General features: G+C 36.3%; 1 long non-coding RNA gene across 1 annotated transcript; it reads left to right on the top strand.

Annotated features, from left to right (window-relative positions):
• The first annotated feature begins 5384 nt into the window (after window positions 1-5384).
• On the top strand, window positions 5385-14381 carry LOC125093164 (uncharacterized). Its single transcript, XR_007125169.1, has 3 exons — window positions 5385-5397; window positions 8404-8408; window positions 14308-14381. It is a non-coding gene; the product is annotated as an uncharacterized LOC125093164 (long non-coding RNA).
• Window positions 14382-16354: the final 1973 nt, after the last annotated feature.

The following is a 16354-nucleotide window of genomic DNA, read 5'->3' as shown; positions in this document are numbered from 1 at the left end:
AATCAGAATAAAAGTACAATGACCACTGACTGAACAATCATATTGGCAAAACTGAGAGTTAGAATCATGTATGATACCCTAAAGTAAATAATGTTCGTTCATTATTTAATATACTTTTGACTGCGAGTAACACAAACTTCAACTTAAATTATGTCTTAATGAAAAGATTTACCATCAGAACAGGAAATGTCATGGTCAGAGTGTAGTGACACCCATAGGGTATGCATGGTCCTGGGAAAATATTTTGGCAGGGAACCCATCAGTATGAACAATTTGATTTTTTTTTACAACTGTGTTAAACTGTCATGGCGTGTGTGAAGTATAGTGATTTACTGATGACTGTTTATCTTAATGGTAGAGAAGAGGGCCATAAATATCTGTTCATTGTCCAAGAGTGCACTTGAAGATTTTTTAGTGTCCAGCCACTATCTCTTCCTGGGCAAGGCCATCAACCATCTCTTTATGTACTTTGTTGTCATTTGTGCCCTTTCTGGGTGTATTAGGTCTCTACTGCTGCAAAATTGGCACAAACTTAGCAGCTTAAAAATCAAATTTATGATCTCTCAGTTTCTAAAAATCACAAGTCAAGACACAATATGATTTGATTCTCTGCTGAAAGCCTGGATGGAATGAAGGTGTGAGCAGGGACTGTCATTCCCATCTGGGCTTTGGGTTGTCTTTCAAGCTCACTAAACAATGATGGCAGAGTCGTTTCTTTGTGATTGTAGGACTGAGATCCCCTGCCAGTTGTTGTCTACAGGCTGCTCTTAACTCTTGGAGAACCCCTGGATGGAATTCATTACCATATAGCTCCCAGACAGTTCATAGAGTAGATGTTTGTTTGCTTTTTTCCATCTCTTCTTCAGCCAGCCAGATAAAACATTCAGCTTTTAAAAGCTCACCTAGTGATGCCTGGCCTACCCAGGATAGTTTCCCTTTTGCTTTAAATGTATCATTATCACAAGAATGATATCTCCGTATTTCCATAAGTTCTATCCACATGTAAAACTGAGGGATGATAAAAGGACAGTAGTCACTGAGGACCATCTTAGCATTCTGCCTGCCTCACTGTCTAACTTTACATCCAACACAATGAGAAAAAGTAGAGAAAAATATGACAGAACTACCACTCATACCCCTGTGACTCTTCAGAACTGATTTGTGTTAAAACAACATAGATTTTTTTGCCCTGTAGTTCCCTAAAACCATTTACTTAATGTTGGCTTCACCAGGACCCATGACGTTGCACCATCTGTGTGTTACCCACAAATCCTGGCCTGAATGCCTCCTTCAAAAGTTGTTACTGGGCTTTGCTGACGATGACCCCAAAGATGTCTCACCAAGATTATGTAGAAAGAATATATGATGGTTCATTTTTTGGTCATGTTAAATATATATTACCCTGAATTCTGTAACAGTAAAACTAAACAGTACATTTTTCATCTGTATCTTCTCTTGAACTCTTCAGGCCATAATCAATGTAGTTTTAGAATTTTATGTCTTTCAACCTTGACCCTCCCTTATCTGCCTTCCACGTACAATCACCAGTGGAGAGGACTGGATAAGAGAGGATTGTCTGACCCTTATCTACATCTTGTACATGTTAGGTCCCCTTTTCATTGGAGCAATGATCTCAAAAACTCAGAGGATACAGGTGCAGCCACCCCTGGAGGACTGGTGGATACATGCCAGGGCTTGCAGCTATGATGAGGCAATTACCAGGGTGCCTACATAAGGTGTCACACAGAGTAAGGGATTCCCATTACCCCTGTAGTCATCCAATGCTAGCCAGAGGCAGTGCTTTGTTGAACACATGCTCTCTCACTCACAGCTCAAGCCAAACCTCAAAGGTGAAAGTAACTAGTTCAGAGCCCCAGATTTGGAGAGTCGGACACATGATCTGTGTCACCCCCCTCCAGTGAATCTGTAGAAAAATAGAGCCCTAACCAGTGGGAGTGACTGACTCCTGCGTTACCCATCTGGAACCCAGCCAGCCACAGGACTCCTTATGATCTCAAAGGGAGGAGCTCTGGAGCTCCTCCAGGCATCTGGTTGACCCTACTAAAAGGTTTGTAAAAGTGTCAGAGAAGACTTTAAGGGGAGAAAAGGACTCTGGACTCATGAAAATCCTTTTCAGGGTCCATGGTGCTGAAGTAAGACCATTGAAGACCCTGGCACATCTTAGGCACTGGAGAGGCTTTACAAAATTTCAGTGAGGGGACAAGAGGCTGAGGCCAGGGCTGGAGCAGATAACTCACATGCCCTGGCCCTGGGATGGTGAATGGCTTATTTTCTCCTCTACTGGCCCTTTTCTTGCCACTTTTGGTTCATCCTAGAAATATCTTCCTGACAATCTATGTAATTACCTCATTGCTGACCTCAGGGAAAAACCTGCATGTTAATTTTCTATAACTAAATGGACCATCAAAATATTTTGCTAAACAAAGCCAATCTTTCTCCATTTCTCCAATTCTGTTGTCACTTTTTAATCTCCTGGCTATATACACTTGAACGTTTCCCACAATATTTCATGAGTGTTACGGGAATGCAAAATTTTTGTTTTGTATATGGCAGAGACTGACTGCATAACATGAAGTAGCCAATTTCCTGTCATTTTACTTGTTCAAAAATATCTCAAAATCAAATTTCTTCCCTAGCTGGATTTTGTAATGACATATGACTCTTAAATCTGATTTTATCATAGCCTCCAACATAAATCTGAAACCCATATTAGTAGCAAATTCCCTTTGTATTCATCGGGTCTATTATTTTACCTTTAGTCATAATCTCACCCAAATCATTACCTAGAATATAGATAGGGAAATATTTGAGGTTCTAAAATCCTCCACTTCTATAAAATCCTTTAGGAGCTTATTCATATTTTTAACAACCTCTCTTGTCAAGAAATTCATTTTTCTTTCTCACACTTTGTTGAACTTGTCATTTTCTCCTTTAAAAATCTCTATAAACCTTTGCCTTGGTCATTTTTTTGTTTTTGTCATTTAGTTGAACTACACATATATAAAGTACAGTTAAATAGAAGAAGGAATTATCAATTTTAAATGTCTTCAGATTTGGTTTAATGATAGTAACCTGAATAAAAATGAAAAAAAAAAAAGTTCAGGATTTATGATAAGATGTTAGGAAAGTTCCTGCTCTCCATTATTATCCTTCCCCTTGAAAACCAACATCATATTAAATAGCTGCAAAAAATTTATAAGTTAAAATTGCATTATACTGGGGCGCCTGGTTGGCTCGGTGGGTTAAGCCGCTGCTTTCGGCTCAGGTCATGATCTCAGGGTCCTGGGATCGAGTCCCACATCGGGCTCTCTGCTCAGCAGGGAGCCTGCTTCCCTCTCTCTCTCTGCCTGCCTCTCTGTCGGCTTGTGATCTCTGTCTGTCAGATAAATAAATAAAATCTTTCAAAAAAAATTGCATTATACTTTAAATCAGAAAATTATGAAGCTATAATAAATTTTAAGACTTGTATATATCTAAGGTAAGCTAAAATATGCAATTGTTTACATTGTTTACATTTATATTCTAAAATAATATTTCCTAAGTTTTCTTGATTAAAATTGACACAATCTGGGGCACCTGGGTGGCTCAGTTGTTTAGAGCCTCTGCCTTCGGCTCAGGTCACGATCCCAGACTCCTGGGATCAGGCCCTGCATCGGGCTCTCTGCTCAGCAGGGAACCTGCTTCCTTCTCTCTCTGCCTGCCTCTCTGCCTACTTGTGATCTCTGTCAAATAAATAAATAAAATATTTTTTAAAAAATTGACACAATCTGTCTCAAATAAATAAAAAAGATTAAGTGAATATGTATTGGCTACTTGGATTTACTTCTTATTAAAACTAAATGAGAAGGAAGTTTTCAAATCCAAAGATCTTGTTTAATAAGAGAAACAAATTAAAATCCTGAGATCTTATGTGATTTGTGCCCTTGATTTTAGATGTAATTCAAATCAAGGAAAAACCCAAAAGTCTAATATTTCTGTCATGACGAAATAAATCCAATTATCTAAATAAATATGTGCACAGATAGTGTCTAAATATATATGTTGAATAAAAAAAGGAATTAATGTATCATTTTCTGATATATTGACAAAAATATTATTACTGGAGTTAATGGAAAGAGCATGACATTCCTAGTTCTCTTTGTTCCCCAAGATTATTTACTTGTATAATTATAACAACCATGTCATTATGATCTAATTTCTAAAAGAACTGAAGCAAGATTAGTATATTTGCATGAGAAATGGGAAATTTAAAGTCTGTAGGGTGAGAATAGAGGGCTAGAATACAGCAAGGGATATGAGTGAAGCAGAGTCATGAATGTGGGAAATACCACAGGACAACTAGGTCTACTCCCCACAATGTTGTCCAGCCTTGGTATACACCGAGGAAGATTGGGAATAAATTCAGTTTCTATAAATTTGTACATGTCAATGACCAAGTTAGGAATACCACGTGTTGATTATAACTTTTCCTGTTAGGAAGGAAAGAATGCCTTTCATTATAATGACTGAGCTATAAATAAGCATTTGTTACTGTTGTGACTCCTCATTCTGCCTGGGTCCCTAGTCCTAAGTTTACCATCACCGTGTACAAACAAGAAAAAGAAAGATGAATAAAAACAAAACAACAAAAATCCTTAAAACTTAGGTAAACTAGAACATCTCATGGGTAACTCTCAATTTCCTGGAACAAAATAATTACCCAAACAGGAATTGCTATTTTTGCTTTAGAAAGCTCTTGAGAATTAACTGTGAGAGACGTAAGATGCATACCTTAAAACAAGATTTAATTGGAAAGTTCTGAGTCAAGTTGCTAGGGGTTGTGCATAATTCATGGAGTTGATACCTTATTAAGACTGTTTGCAACAAGTTCAATGTGTTTCTTCTCTCAGTGTAGTGGTAGAAAAATTTCTTTTATTATTGCTATTATTGGTTTGGAGCCTTAGAAGATTGCATTGGGATTTTTTGGTGTTTTGCTGTTTGTTTTGTTTTTGTTTTGTTTTGGTCTACATATTTTCTCTTTTCACCTGACTATTGAAGGTGTGAAAAAATGGGAAGGCGACAGTCTAAAAAACAGAGTGTTTGGAAAAGAAAGGGAATAGAGTTAGCTAGAGAGGTAATCAGGAACACATCTAACAAAGGTTTATTAGAACCTTATTAAATAAATAAACATATTTGAAATTATTGTGATAACAAAACCAACAATAATAAAACAATAATAAAAATAAATAAATAAAACAAGGAAAGATGAAACCTGGACTTCGTCTCCGAAGAACTAGTTTACTGGTGAGAAAGAAAAAAAAAAAAAAAAAAAAAAGCTGAGTCTGTGGAGAAGTGCAGGGACATTGTCAAATCTGTTACATTAAAAAAATAAAATCTGTTACATTGCTGATGTGAAATGTTGGGATTTGGAGCAAGAGAGCAAGGCATCGGACAAGTCAAGCAGGAATTCCTAGCAGCGAAAGTTAGGTGATTATTGAAGGAATCACTCCCAGCAGTTCCATGGGGAACATGATCATATAATTCATGGTTCAAAGTAGGACACTTTGAAAGTGAAAGGAGTATTATATGTTAGGAGAAGAATAAACCACAAATATCTGTCAAACTGCAAACTTATCACAGAGCAAAGCGTCAGCGCCTCAGCAGTAGTGGTAATAATTGAAATTATATTATCGTCATGTCATCATTGCCATCTTCACCATCATCATCATATCTTGTATTGCCTTAATTTAGATGTTGCAGTCATCTGTTTTATTTGTTATATACTTTAACCTTCATAGCTACCTGACGATAGGCATAATTATTACTATTCTTCTTCTTCTTTTCCCGGGAAGAAAATAGTGACATTGGGAGAATAAATAAATTTGGCAAATATCATACAGCGGAAAAGTGATAGAGCCAGAATCCAGGTCTCCATTACCCCCAAGGTCTAGTTAACACTGTGTCATATAACCCAACTCTAGCAAGGGAGTCAGCTGAAACTTATTTACAAATTCCATGCTACAAAGAATAGAGGCAGATGGAAAAACTGTTCTAAGGCAGGGGTGGGGGGAGTGTTACAAAATTAAGAACTGAATATGCACAAATAGAAATACAGTTCTCAGTTCATCAGATATGATAGTTTCACTGAACTCTGCAATGAATTTTTTGCCAAAATAAAGAAGACTCGTGAAAAGTTTTCTTAGAAAAAGAAATAGTCCAAGTAATCATAGGCCATTATTTTGGGCCAAGGCCCAGCATAGCTGCAAAGAATACTACCTTGAAATTATATCTTCTTTCTCAATCAAAGAGATCTCATTGATCAGTAATAGTACTACCCAACTACTGATTTTCCCAAATACTTCTTGAATGCTTCTTTCTAGCCGAGGTAGTGTATCAAAAGTTTACCAAACATTTCTACTCATTTTATTTCTTTATTTTCTTATAAACAATGGTTCATCTTTTATACAATGTTTCATCAGACAGTATCTCCCCAAACCCCTGTCTTGCTCCCATCCTTGTCATTTACTAGTGTCTTGTGTGTTCTCCCTCATAGGCCTTTTCTGACCACCTTCTACTTTCACGTACCAATAATTGTCTTAACTATGATTATAATTGTAACCATATAACCTTATTGCATTCTCTCTTTTTTTCCAATTTATACCTCCAATTTGAATTTGTGATATCTGTTTAAATATGTTAAATTATTGCAGGGCTGGGAATATTTTACCCATCTTTGTACTTCCATCACCATCCCCACCAAATCCAAACATTAGAGCATACGTAGTAATCACTCGGTAAATATTTGTTGCTTTCATTTGTGGGTGTCCCTTTCATTAAGGATGTTCCTTTGGTTTATTTTCTGCACTGTTTTCTTTGGTTTCTCTTGTTCTATCACACACACACATAGATATATACATATATATATGTATGTATATACATATATATAATATATATGCACATATATATATTTCATATGTATAAATGCCATATTTATGCAACACAGATGAATCAGGGAGTCTTTATAGCAGGAGTACCAACCATTAATGTGAATGTTTCAGAAGCAATGAAACGAAAAGAGTGCATTATCCTCATTGAACAGGGGCGGATTTACAAGTAGCACTTTCCAACTCATCATTGTGAGATTTGCATTTGCATTACATGACCCTGGATATTTGGTAGGAATAATTTCCTATTCATTGCCTTCTCTTCATTCGTGTGTCCATTCAATAAAACTAAGCATGCATCTCGATTAAGCTTTGCGTTTGGAAACCAACAATGCCCACGTAAAAGCTCAAGTGGACCGACATTCCCCAACAAACTCTTTTTTATGAAAAGATCAATGACATATTAGGCTGTACAGAGCTGAAGGGTCTTAGTACATTCTGGTTTTTAACAAGCAACAGGAAAATTACAAACTAAATCAATATGTCCAACAAAATGCCTGCTCATTTGCTACTGACATAGGCTATTCCTGGAGATCCTTGTACAGCTCTTTTTTCCTACATTTTGTTTTCAGAACTGACACATGGAAACTTAAGGACTGAAATACTAAGACTTCAAAGCTCCCACTCTGTGTGGGAAGCATCTTTCACCGGCATCAGGGATGACACAATCACTTTCATCATTGGGCTGAATAATAAGCCTTCCTCCAGGGGGCAACTCCTTGGAGGAAGCTCCCTGCACCCATTATGTCAGACTACAATTTAGCAACTTGAGGGATTGTGGCCCACTTGCACATAAGGCATTCGTATTTTTCTAAGGCTTTTGTCCAAGTGATAATTTTAAGGCTATATTTTGAGATTAAAAAAGAAATTGTCACTGAAATTTATATTCTGAACACTTGAAAAACACTGAGTCCTATAAAATAATATTGTTTTCATGCTAAAATGTTGCTTTAAATACAGATTTTCCTACAGAGAATATAACAACAGCCATAGAAAAAGCAAACTGTGTCCCAAGTATTTGAAACTAAAAGGAACATTTAAAATTTTGCTTTTAGCGGAATACAATAGAAAAAAAATGATACAGTACTGTTTTTAAACATATTTACCTCACAAATAGCCATTAGGGAAATTAAGAGAATTTTCTGGATGTTGTATTAGGTACACATTTTTGAATTACACAAATACAGTTACTGCCTTTAAACACCTACTTTCAAATATATTATTATCCAAAGTTCTCAATAATATAGTCTTTTATGGACATTGTGATACATGCTTTCAATTAAACCTTTTTTTCAGTCTACCAAAGCATTGCAATCTTTGGTATAAGCTTGTAATCTTTGGTATAAGCTTAAATCATTAAGAAATTGGTTTCCTTTACTTTCTTGCAACATAAGCCTACTGCCCGCAAACCACCCTGTCAAACTGGAGAACCTGACAGAAATGGTAACTATAATACAAGTAAGAGTGAAAAGTCACCTACTCCCTGCATGAATGGGTATTTTGACAGTGATACAAAGTATGAAAAGGAAAAAAAAAAGTAATAATTCATATAATTTTGGGTGTTGAAGCTGATTTTTTTATGTTATGTTAGTTACCATACAGTACATTAGGTTTTGATGTAATGTTCCATGATTCAGGGGGCGCCTGGGTGGCTCAGTGGGTTAAGCCGCTGCCTTCGGCTCAGGTCATGATCCCAGGTCATGATCCCAGGTCCTGGGTTCGAGCCCCACATCGGGCTTTCTGCTCAGCAGGGAGCCTGCTTCCTCCTCTCTCTCTGCCTGCCTCTCTGCTTACTTGTGATTTCTCTCTGTCAAATAAATAAATAAAATCTTTAAAAAAAAAAATGTTCCATGATTCATTATTTGCATATAACACCCAGAGCTCCATGCAATGCATGCCCTCCTTAATACCCATCAGCAGACTAACCCATCTTCCTACCACCCTCCTCTCTGAAACCCTCAGTTTGTTTCCCATAGTTCATAGTCTCTCATGGTTCATCTCCCCCTCTGATTTCCCTGCCCTCATTCATTTTTCCCTTCCTTCTAATGTCCCCCATGCTATTCTTAATGTTCCACATATAAGTGAAACTATATGATAATTATCTTTCTCTGCTTGATTTAATTCATTTAGCATAATCCCCTCTAGTTCCAACCATGTAAGTGCAAATGGTGGTTGTTCATCCTTTCTGATTGAGTAATACTCCATTGTATATATGGACCACATCTTCTTTATTCATTCATCTGTTGAAGGGCATCTTGGCTCCTTCCACAGTTTGGCTATTGTGGACATTGCTACTATGAACATTGGGGTGCATGTGGCCCTTCTTTTCAATACCTCTGTATCTTTGGGGTAAATACCCAGGATTGCAATTGCTGGGTCATAGGGTAGCACTATTTTTAACTTTTTGAGGAAACTCCATCCTGTTTTCCAAAGTGACTATACCAACTTGCATTCTCACCAAAAGTATAAGATGATTTAAATAGAATGTCACTGAGTTGATGCATAGAGTTTATGGCTGGTGTATGTAGTAGTAATAGCAGTAGCAACCATAGCACTACAAATATCATGGTAATAATAACCACAATAAAAATTATTTTTTCATCCTTCAGTGTTACCATCATCAAAATCATCACCATAACCAAACTGAAGACATTTTCCATAAGCCTATGAAACCACTTACTCAATAAATTTAAGAATTTATAATAATATAAATAACAACCACAATAAAAATTATTTTTTCAGCCATCAGTGTTACCAACATCAAAATCATCACCATAACCAAACTGAAGACATTTTCCATAAGCCTATGAAACCACTTACTCAATAAATTTAAGAAGGCCTTGATATTCAAATATTCTTACTATCTTATATTAAATTCACTCCAATTGAATATAACATTTGAAATTGTTAAGTACTCAGTATCTGATTGTGATGGGAATGAGCTAGCTCTGAGCATGAGATGACACTAAGGGGAGAAACCATGAAGACTTCAAAGTTTTGTCTAGAATTTTAGATCAAAATTTACACCTGGTATGTGTAACTTCCACTTTGTCCCTACCATAGCTTCCTCTACAGGCTTCCAGTGTATAGATTTGAATGTTTTTAGATTAGGCAAACTTTTAGGAGACTGCTATACTTAATGGTTTTATATACATACATTTTACATACATACACATATTTATCCCAAATAATAGAAAGACTGAAATAAAAAAAAAAAAAAAACACCTTGAAGGTTCCTTTCCATTTATGTAAATCTTATTGAAATAAAACTATATAAAAAACAAACTGCAAATTTTGACACAATGAAAGCTCTGGTGAGATAATTTCTCAGTGGTTAGACCTTGTTCTATTGTCCATATTATTAATGAACAATAAGAATCTGGTTTCAGAGTCTGTCTTTATCAACTGCTTTATGTCTAACACCTGGCCTGTAATAGTACTTAAGGTAGAACTATTTAATGAACAAACAGATGCATGCATTTTCCTTTTAATTTAACAGACTCGTGAACTATTTTCAGGCATAGTTCTAAATGCTTTACTACAATGTTACTATTTAATTCTTGTAACGACTTTATGTGAAATGAACCAATCTCGCCAACACCTTGCTTTCAGATGAAGGGTTTTGTGAGTCATGAGAGAATAAATTTCCTTTGTTAAGTCCCCCATTTTGTTCTGGCAGGATTTGGAAACTCATACACATAGAAGCAAGGTTAAGTTTAAAAAGAACCAATCTAGGAACCTAAATATATACAAGTGCATCTAAACAGTAACAAAATACAACTGCTCACAGTGACTTCTAAAATCTATCACTCACTCAGTAATGTCATAGTTTTGTTAGTTTCTCTTTTAACACTGACCATTTGAGTGTACTTCTTAATTAAGATGTTTAAGTGTGAAAATAGCAAGTTATTCCAAAGGTAAACCATTGTGTTTGGCAATAGTTTTATTTTGATAGGCATTGAAGTTTGGAGTTAGCAAGGAACTTAGTAGCCTATCTATTCCAAACACCTACACAATTTTGGAAAAACTTCAATGACTTATTTGAAAACCCCACATCTAGGGGCACTTGGGTTGTTCAGTTGGTTAACCGTCTGCCTTCAGCTCAAGTCATGATCCCAGGACCCTGGGATGGAGCCCAGTGTTGGGCTCGCTGCTCAGGGTGGAGCCTGCTTCTCCTTCTACCTGCTGCTCTCCCTGGTTGCACACTCCCTCACTCTCTCTCTCTCTCTCTCTTTCTCCATCAAATAAATAAAAATCTACTAGAAATAAATAAATATAAAATAAAAACCACACATCCAGTTGTAGTATCTTGTTATGAGTCCCCCAAATCCCAGGCCTATAACCTCATCAATTAAAATATTCTTGGAAAATTGTTAATGTCTACTTAGCAGCTAATGACTGTGCTTCTATTTGTATATTACGAAACAACTTTATTTATTTATTTATTTATTTATTACTTTGGAAACGTAAGTTTCCTGGGATTTTTTTTTTTTTAAATTTCTGCATCTTATTGGTTTTTTCTTCTCTCTGTCTCTCTCTCTCTCTCTCTGTCTCTATCTCGTTTTAGATTTCTCTCTCTACTCCTGGGAACAGTGTACCCTACACTTTCAAGACTACTAACACTGCTATGTTAGTTTGTCTGGTCAGTGACCCTTCAATCTTAGAGATGTGGGCAGAAAAAGGAAACAGTAAGAAGCGGTCAAGACCAAGCATCACCTATATATTGATGTGAGCCTTCACATCTTTAGTGAACCAAGGGCTTTAGCTAACATTAGAGTTTTTGGAGCCCAACAGAAAGTCCTCTGAAGAGGTACTACCACTGAGTTCTATAGAGATTGCCACAGATTTCTATTCTCATTCAAATTGAAAGCTTACTGATTTCCAGCTAACTGGCTATTAAAATAGAATTCAGAATACACTCTGCTAGTTGTGTTAAATGGAACCAACTACAGGTGACCCTGCCCCCTCCTCCAGCTCCAACAAAGTAAAAGATTTTTATTACCTTGTTATTTTTTTTTAAGCTTTTTAAAATTCATTTGACAGAGAAAGACACAGCGAGAGAGGGAACACAAGCAGGGGAAGTGGAAGAGGGAGAAGCAGTTTTCCCACTGAGCAGGGAGCCCGATGCGGGGTTCAATCCCAGGACCTGGGATCCTGACCTGAGCCGAAGGCAGACACCCAACAACTGAGCCACCCAGATGCCCCTACCTTGATTTTTATCTTTGAAAATATGTGTTTTCCTTATTGTAATACTTTCGATTTATCAGATAAATAAAGTTAAATGCAACATAGCTTAAACAAAGGTTTTATATTAAAAAATGGTCAAAGTTAGCAAAATCATTTACTCTCAAGTTTTCTAGCCACCATATTTATGGATGTCTTTTCTGATTTTGTTTCAGTCTAAAAGAAGCATGATAGTATTTTTATTTATCATTTATACAATGACTGCTGTTTTGAATCAATCATTACCATTCTTGGTAACAGATTGAAAACAGATTGTTGTGTATGAACAATATCCAAATTTAATATTTTAGATAAGCCTCATTTTGTCTAAAAGCTGATAACTAGGGAAGTTATAATTAGAATATAAGAAAAAAAGTGTCTTATAATTAAGGTTAGGCTGTCCTTTAAATTCATATCCATAATATTCACATGCATTCATTAATTTCAGATGTAATTGGAAGGCACATAATTAATGCAATGGCTCTGAATATTTATCAAATTACCACCAATCATCATAGTTTCTTGATGATGTTCTACAACACACTGCATGGACATCAATAAGATACTAATTACGAATTACTAATTATAATGACTCCACAAGGCCTAAAAAACAGCATTACTGTTTAAATTAAATTTAGTTTTATTGACTTAATTATTAAAGGATGAGCTGTTTCAAGCTGTAAAATTTTGAACTGATATTTTAAATTACTTCTGTTATAATTAATGCCAATTCTTCCGAAAGTAGGAAACACAAACAAAAAGATGCTAAGGATAAAAAGTTCGCACAAATTAACACATGCTTGCTTACTAGATGCCATGAAGTGAGATAAATGTTAAAATACATTCATACATTTTTATTTCAGCTCTTAATTAAAAAACACCCCCACGCACAAAGAAATATGGAAGTAATGACCTTTCAAGAATTTCTCAGAAAACCTTTTTTACATTCCATAAATGCAAACATACCTAAAATGTATTAAAACAATAATAAAGACCACCTCTGACTTTTCTACTGGTATTATGTAAAACACTGTTGTAATTAATCTGCTTCTCTCCAAGCTTGAAGTCCCCTGCTATGCATCAGCAAGGTGATCATTCTCTAATAAGTCTTTTCACATTATAAACTCTAGAAGAGTAATCTTTTAATCAATTAAATTATGTATTTAAGGAACAATTCAAACTTAATTAATTTCAGAACTCATCAGATGAAACTTGGTTCAGAAACACAGGCGAATCCAAATTGTTTCCAACTTCAAAACATTACTTTTAGCTGGAAACACATGTTAATTACTTAGGCATGCCAAAATTAATATCTTAATTAATTTTTTTCACTTTCGCACTGACAAGTGGTATACATTTGTAAATGTAGACTTTGTGTTAAAGGACGCTTATGTCAATTCACATATTCAAGCCCCTTTCAAGGGTGATTAATTCAGGGGATCTCCAGCTAGGAAGCCCTAAAAGGCTGTGGGTGGAAAGCAAAAGCAAAACAACAAAACAACTTCAGTACTGACCATCTTTCTTGACTTTATTGTTGGTAGTTCTATCACTATCAGATTTAACAAATAGGGGCGCCTGGGTGGCTCAGTGGGTTAAAGCCTCTGCCTTCGGCTCAGGTCATGATCTCAGGTCATGATCGAGCCCCGCATCGGGCTTTCTGCTCGGCGGAGAGCCTGCTTCCCTCTCTCTCTCTCTGCCTGCCTCTCTGCCTACTTGTGATCTCTGTCTGTCAAATAAATAAATAAAATCTTTTAAAAAAAAAATTAACAAATATTTTCCAGAACTTGTGAAATAAAAGAGGCCTTCCAGTAAATTTGGAAGGTGCCAGTGCCCTTCATCATCCACAAAATGGAGGAAAGTTGGAAAAAAGGCAGACAGAGGCAAGGCACACCACCCCAACCCCCCACTCCCCTACAACCATCCAAAGAGGAAACTACCCTTAAAATGAAAAAGACCCCATCCTGTATTCTACAACACCCTGAAAAGAGCCCTCCACCTTTTCCCAAGTAAACAACTATGTGATAAGTAGATAAACACAAGGACAAAAACTCAATTGGGTGACAGGCACATGGAGGTTTAATCAGATTAAAATAGCCTGCCGACATTCTCATAAAAGTCCTAGACTTAGAAACTCCACCAGCAACTCTCTAGGGTCCTCTTCCTCTTCAAGAGCTTTGTACTATTGCTCAATAAATTTTGCTTTGCTGCCCACCACTCTTCATCTCTTCATCTGGTCTACCTCTTCAGTCTTTGAATCAGCATGACCAAGAACTGCAGGCACTAAAGAAAAAGAAATCCTAAAAGATACATAGTTCTGACATTGCAACAAAAGCTACATTATCTATTGCCTGTTTGTGTTCTTAGTGATGAACTCAGACTAAGAGTAACAGTGTCCTGTATTTTGGATTGAAATAAACAAGTTTAGTTAAAACTGAACTCACTAAATACTAGATTATAATATAGATTATTTTTTTAAAGCTTCACTGAAATTTTCCAAGGAAACTAGTTTTTCCACAATTAATGTCACTGATATCACCTTTCAAAGCATAAAATGCTTCAACTTCATATACTCTTTGAATCCTATATTGCCTATTTTTTTAAATTTGTTATCTCTCTCCCATATGGAAAATTTTACTTTATTTGAGGTCAGTACTGGAAAACTTCTAGAACAGTACTTTCTGAGGAGTCCTGGCTATACCTTTATTTTACCCTAGAAAATCTTTCCTGCTGTCTCTGAGGGCAATTTAGGATGAATGGTGTTGATCAAGATGTCCTTAATATCCTCCACAGTTTAACTAAAATTTAGACAGGCTTCTTTCTGCCTTTAGATCCCTGACCTCCTTTTCACAATGGACCTTACAGAATATAGGTAGCCTAAACACAGAGAAAAACATTCCATATCCAATGACCCTAATCACAAACTCAATAAACAACCCATCAGCACACTCATTGATCAACATTCCCTAAGACTCTCTGAAACCCTGCCCCATAAGGTTAATGAGGTTGAAACTAGCAGAAAATTTCAAGCTTTTTTTTTTTTTTTTTCAGGAAACTACTTCTCCTTTAGCAGCTAGTATATCTTTTCAGACCCCACTAACAAATCCACTAGCTGTCTCTGCAGAAGCCCGAACTCAAGGTCAACCAATATGCTTCCAGCCGATGAACAAGCAAGGCCCTGCATTCCCTACCAGAGATAATCAGCCCAAGACCTGTTCCAGTTTATACTGGCTCTTGGAGCAGGCCTTAGCTCCTCTCCTTATCCTAAGATAACCTCCTGACATCAGGCACTAACTCTGCCTAGTTCTAATGTTTTCTCCAAACCAAAGTGAACATGGGATGTACATTATATATATGTTTGCTCAATGTACATGCTCCATCTTTTCTTATAACTAGTCATAAGTTTCCCTGCCTCTTTCATCAATATACATGTAATCTCAAACCCTTATAAAAACCTGTTTTCTCCTTCTTCTGGGAGGCAGAGTTGAGAGTCACCCTCCTGTCTCCTTTGGCTGCCTCTCAAATAAAGCCTTTCCTTGCTGGATTCTTGGTGTCTCAGTGACTGGCTTTGCTGCACACCAGGCAAATGGACTTAGGTTCAGTTCCTCTAGTTCCTTTCCATCTTGCTCATCCTAGGCCTTAAAAATTTGACCATTCGTTGTTCCAGCAGAAATGAGCTCAGACTTAGTTATGGCCTCTCTTCCCTACTACAATAGTCTCAGATAAATTCATTCTTGCCAGGTTAACATTGTCTGGTGTAATTTTCTTTGACAACCTTGTAAAAAAGGTAGTGATGTTACTGTACTTATGCATACAATGTTTGAACTAGGATGTACAATATGAGAATTTGAGGACTTCTCGATGGTCTATAGTTATGAACAATGATGTCTTCTAAGGGTGAATGCTTATGCATTCTAACAATCTGAGTTGTATTAGTTGTTGATACTGAAAGAATGAGACTGAGAAATATAGTAAAAGATAACAGAGATGGTCACAAAGTAATAAATATGTCAATTAATAGAAATTATCTGCATTAAATTCTCATAGGACATTTAAAAACTGATGAATGTGAGCTTAACAGAGACATGTAGGTCAGATAAAAGGGCTTGGCTTTAAACCAATTAACTGGTCTCTTCAGTTAATGTAAATTACTACACGGTAACAACCCTTCTTTGCACTATATTGTTGAT

Source organism: Lutra lutra, chromosome 1 (assembly GCF_902655055.1).
Source record: "Lutra lutra chromosome 1, mLutLut1.2, whole genome shotgun sequence".
Taxonomy (NCBI): domain Eukaryota; kingdom Metazoa; phylum Chordata; class Mammalia; order Carnivora; family Mustelidae; genus Lutra; species Lutra lutra.
Note: the sequence above shows the minus strand (reverse complement) of the source record. Positions and strands in the feature narration are given on the sequence as shown.